The 5,572-nt window shown below is 44.5% G+C and overlaps 2 non-coding genes across 2 annotated transcripts; both read right to left on the bottom strand.

The window, feature by feature from the left end:
* Nucleotides 1-1,349: 1,349 nt before the first annotated feature.
* On the bottom strand, nucleotides 1,350-1,421 carry trnap-agg (transfer RNA proline (anticodon AGG)). The gene has a single exon. It is a non-coding gene; the product is annotated as a tRNA-Pro (tRNA).
* Nucleotides 1,422-2,266: 845 nt separating this feature from the next.
* trnap-agg (transfer RNA proline (anticodon AGG)) lies at nucleotides 2,267-2,338 on the bottom strand. Its single transcript has one exon. It is a non-coding gene; the product is annotated as a tRNA-Pro (tRNA).
* Nucleotides 2,339-5,572: the final 3,234 nt, after the last annotated feature.

The following is a 5,572-nucleotide window of genomic DNA, read 5'->3' as shown; positions in this document are numbered from 1 at the left end:
ACGTGCAATTAGACCGGATGGTGATCTCGGTGTTTAAACCGTGATCAACTGGCGAAACGGCGCTTTAAAACATGAATGACTAGCAGAAAGTGGCGACGACCAAATAGTCGAACACAATAATGATAGCAATGATAGTGATGTATGCAGTAAACTCAGCTCTGAACACAGATTTAGCTCTGAAACTTTCTAAACTAAACTAGTACACTCAGACTCAAAACCTCATGCCTTCCGGTCGGGATCGGGAAGCTGCGGGTTCTGTCGGGGTTCCAGTCCGATGCGACCTCGTTTCTCTCGGCTCCATCATGCGGCTCAGTCCTGTGGGGACCTCACGGGCAGGACGATCCTGCAGGGGTTCCCCGGGGCGGGCAGCCGCTCAGCTTGCTCTCCACGTTCCTCCTTTGAAAAGAAATGCAGTCTTGCTGCGTGCGCACAGCCGGGTAGATCTCTCCGATCACGGAGCCTCTTGACGCGCCTCCAGGCGTGCGGGGACAGTCCACTGGAATCAGGGCCGTCGCCGTTCATCACCAAGGCGCGGGCTCACGGACCTGGAAGAGTCTGGCTTCCGGGCTAAAAGAACTCAAGCAGAGGAAAGGTTAGGAGGAGCAGGAGGGATGGAGCGCTGCCTCGCTCCAGGACTGCAGCGGCTCTCCAGTCCAAGCTGGAGCGAGGGGCTGCAGAGCATGAGCCGGCCGTGGAGCAACGCTCCGCTGGATCTTCTCTCCCCCCTCCCAGGGGGGGAGGAGGAGATGGGATCATTGGCCCGCAGCCAAAAGATCCAGCTGCTCAGGACGGAAGATTGATCGGAAGAGAGAGAAAAACGATGCAGCGGCGGCGTTTTGATCCTCCGCGCGCTGGGGTGACAACATCACTGCCTCGTTTGTGATTGGATGTGCGCCGCTTGTAGGCGCCGCCCCCCCCACGCAAGGCATGCTGGGGGTTGTAGTTCATGGCATGGCGGCCTGTTCAAAGAGGCAGTAGCCCGCTTTGAGGCCTGGCAGGAACCTGGTTTCCTGGATGTTCGCTGTCCTGCTTTGATCTGGGGCCATGCAGCGGGGGTCATAAACTCGAGCCAGGCTGCATTGGTCATAAACTGACCAGGAGGTTAGCAGCAGCGGTCATAAAACTCTGACTTCAGGAAGAAGGGCCAAAGTCTGGCTTCACTGGTCTTCATAATCCTGAAATTGTTCATATACATTTATAACAGTCCACATGATCACTGGGTGTGGTCCAACATTGACCATAATACCTTGATAGACAGGTTGAAGAACTTGGCGGGACTTTCTGGCCTGGTTGAAGTCCTATGAGTTTTGCTACTTGGTGGAGAAAACTACAACTTACATAAGTCACTGGGGCTCGTCCGGGAATTGAACCCGGGACCTCCCGCACCCTAAGCGGGAATCATACTACTAGACCAACGAGCCACAATACTCATAACTAGCAACACATAAAATGTTTTTCTAAATTAAAAAACCAAATACCCATGTCACATCATCATCAACATTTAGAAACTCAAGTAGGGCTGTTGACATGTGAGTGTGACTGTGAGACTGTGTTAGATTGGGACCATCTCCATGGAAACAACATCAATTCAATGACTGACTGCATTGCAGAGTACACTAATTTCTGCAACAAAGTTGAGAAAATCAGACAGTCAGTCAGTGTTTCAATGGTAGACACAGGATATATTCCACCTTTTTGTCCAATGAGAGAAACCTGGACAGAATTGTCTCTAATTACTCATAGGAACCTTGCCTACATCATACACCACCTGAATTCCACCACTTGCTGCCTTGATACTCTGGCAACAGGGTTTTTTAAGAGTGTTGCACATTGTATGGCCTCAGAGCTTTCAGACGTTTTGAATAAGTCTCCGCTTCCAGGTATTGTTCCTCTGTGCCAGTCTAGAGAGTCACTTACGAACAGCTATAGGCCCGTATAAAACCTCCCCTTTCTTAGTAAAATCATAGAAAAAGCTGTTTTTCAAGGTGTGTACAAACTCCTAGCATTAAATAAGTGTTTTGATGTTCTCCAGTCAAGTTTCCACATCCCAGCACTAAGACAGTTCTAGTTCAAGTCCGTAATGACATCTGCTCCAATACGGATAGTGGCAACATTTCAATCGTGGTCTCACAGTGCTGCATTTGACAAGGTTGACCATAATACCTTGATAGACCGGTTGAAGAACTAGGTGGGACTTTCTGGCCTGGTTGAAGTCCTATGAGTTTTGCTACTTGGTGGAGAAAACTACAACTTACATAAGTCACTGGGGCTCGTCCGGGAATTGAACCCGGGACCTCTCGCACCCTAAGCGAGAATCATACTACTAGACCAACGAGCCACAAAGTTCATAACTAGCAACACATAAAATGTTTTTGGAAACAACATCAATTCGTCGACTGACTACATTGCAGAGTACACTAATTTCTGCAACAAAGTTGAGAAAATCAGACAGTCAGTCAGTGTTTCAATGGTAGACACAGGATATATTCCACCTCTGTGTCCAATGAGAGAAACCTGGACACAATTCTCTCTAATTACTCATAGGAACCTGGCTGACATCATACACCACCTGAATTCCACCACTTGCTGCCTTGATACTCTGGCAACAGGGTTTTTTAAGAGTGTTGCATATTGTATGGCCTCAGAGCTTTCAGACGTTTTGAATAAGTCTCAGCTTTCAGGTATTGTTCCTCTGTGCCAGTCTAGAAAGTCACTTATGAACAGCTATAGGCCCGTATAAAACCTCGCCTTTCTTAGTAAAATCATGGAAGAAGCTATTTTTCAACGTGTCCAATCCAATCCACTTTATTTGTATAGCACATTTTAAAAACAACAAGGTTAACAAAGTGCTGCACAATGAGTAAAATAAAACATGATAAAAATAGTAAAAAACTAAAAACAGAGTAAAATAGATAAGAGCACATAAAAGCACGAAATAAAAACACACCAGACAGACAACAACCAGTGATTCATAAACATAAAAGACAGGACAGAGACCACACAACTCTCACGCTGGATTAAAAGCCAAGGAATAAAAATAAGTTTTAAGACGAGATTTAAAAATTTCTACTGTGGGGGCCATTTTAATGTGGGGAGGTAGCTCGTTCCAAAGCTTAGGGGCTATAACTGAAAAGGCACGGTCGCCCCTGGTTTTTTGCCTTGTTTTCGGAACAATGAGACGCGACTGAGTAGAAGACCTCAAAGACCTCGAGGGAGTGTACACATGTAGGAGGTCCGAGATGTACTTTGGTGCCAACCCATTTAGTGACTTAAAAACAAACAATAGTATTTTAAAATTAATTCTAAAAGAGACAGGGAGCCAGTGAAGGGAGGCCAGAACGGGGGTGATGTGGTCATGCTTGCGGGTTCCTGTTAAAAGACGAGCAGCCGTGTTTTGGACTAACTGTAAGCGTGCAAGTGAGGTCTGGTTGACGGCAGTATAGAGGGCATTACAGTAGTCCAAACGGGTTGAGATAAAAGCATGAATTACTCGTTCAAAATCATTAAAAGATAAAACAGATTTAATTTTAGATAAAAGCCTCAGATGATAAAAACTGGATTTTACTACAGAATTAATTTGCTTGTCCAGTTTAAGATCATTGTCAATTTTGACGCCGAGGTTGGTGACTGTGGTTTTCAGGTAAATGTGTAAAGAACCCAGATCAATAGGAGGGCCATCACAGGCCCGATTGGGTCCAAACACCATGACCTCAGTTTTACCTTCATTTAAATTTAAAAAGTTTAATGCCATCCAGGCCTTAATGTCCTTTAGGCACTCTAGCAGAGGCTTCAGGGAGCTGTTGTCATTTCTTTTGAGGGGCAGGTAGATTTGAGAGTCATCTGCATAAAAATGGTAAGAGATGCCATGCTTTTTAAAAATCAGTCCAAGAGGGAGAAGGTATAAAGAAAAGAGGATAGGTCCGAGAATTGAACCCTGGGGGACTCCACAAGATAAAGGGACAGAAGACGATTGGGAGTCACCAAGTCTGACTGAGAAGCATCTCTGGGACAGATATGACCTGAACCATTCCAAGGCAGTTTCTCTGATACCAACACAATGCTCTAACCGAGAAATGAGAGTTGTGTGATCAACTGTATCAAAGGCAGCAGTAAGGTCTAAAAGCATAAGAATCACAGAATCACCAGAGTCAATAGTTAAAAAGATGTCATTAAAAACTCTTAACAGTGCAGACTCAGTACTGTGGAAAGCTTTAAACCCAGATTGAAACATCTCAAGGATGCCATGCATGTCTAAAAAGGACTGTAATTGTAAAAGTACAGCTTTTTCTAAAATTTTCAACATAAAAGGGAGCTTTGAAATGGGTCTATAATTTGATAAAACTGAAGTGTCTAAATTTGGCTTTTTAATCAGGGGTTCCACAGCAGCTTCTTTAAATTGCGCCGGGACAACACCTGAAGCAAGGCTACTATTAATAATTTTTTGGACATTTGGTCCGATAGTCTCCCAAATCTCTTTAAAAAGACGAGGAGGGACAATGTCAGTGGGGCAGGATGAGGGTTTGAGTTGGGTGACAATTTTAGTTAAAAATGACAACGACACAGGCTCAAACTGATAAAAAACAGATGAACAAGTGACGCTATGGAAGGGTCGAAAGAGGGGGATGAGATATGGGCTCTGATAGTTCAGATGAAGCTTCCAGACAGGTGGATTGGGGACAATTTAAAATCGAATCAATGGTTTTAAAAAGAACACGCGGGTTATTAAAATTTTGGGAAATAATATCAGAAAAGTAACGTGTTTTTTCAGCTTTTAAAATTTTCTGATACTTTCGCCAACTGTCCTTAAGGATTTCAAATGACACATGGAGCTTATCTCTCTTCCACCTGCGCTCAGCTTTCCTGCACTCTCGCCTGGCTGCACGAGTGGTGTCATTGAGCCATGGCTCAGGTTTGGGTCTAGGGCGCACAGCTTTTGAAGGGGCAACAGTGTCCAGGATGTCAGGACAGGTTGAGAGAAAGGATGCGGTTAGTTGCTCTGTGTCCAGGTAAGTAGGAGACCTAGTGTCAGACTGAGCAATTTTAATAAAAACAGAGGAGAATTGAGCAGCGGTGGAGGGTTTTAAGATGCGGCGGTGACGTGCAGAAGCGCACGATTTAAAACTATGACAGGGCAAGTTAAAATCAAATAAGACAGGCATATGATCAGAAAAAAATGCATCAGAAACCTGAATATTAAAAATTGGCAAACCATATGATAATAAAAGATCTAACGTGTGTTCGCTGCGTGTGGGTCCAGTAACATGTTGTAGAAAGTTAAAAGCATCAATCAAGTCTACAAAGTCTTTAGCCAGTGGCTTCGTAGGACAACAGACATGCACGTTAAAATCACCAACAATTAAAATCCTGTCATACTTTGTCATGATACCAGCCAAGTATTCAGCGAAGTCTTTTATAAAGTCTCGGTTATATTTTGGCGGCCGGTAAACCACCGCACACAGTATCGGATCCGACCGACCCAGTTCAAACAAGCTCAGTTCAAAAGAAGAGAAAAACAGTGGCGACAAAAGCTTGCAATATAAGTTGTTCTTAAAAACTGTCGCAATTCCTCCTC

The sequence above is a fragment of the Cololabis saira genome, chromosome 5, assembly GCF_033807715.1.
Source record: "Cololabis saira isolate AMF1-May2022 chromosome 5, fColSai1.1, whole genome shotgun sequence".
In the NCBI taxonomy this organism is placed as follows: Eukaryota; Metazoa; Chordata; class Actinopteri; order Beloniformes; family Belonidae; genus Cololabis; species Cololabis saira.
This window is presented reverse-complemented; position numbering and strand designations above follow the sequence as displayed.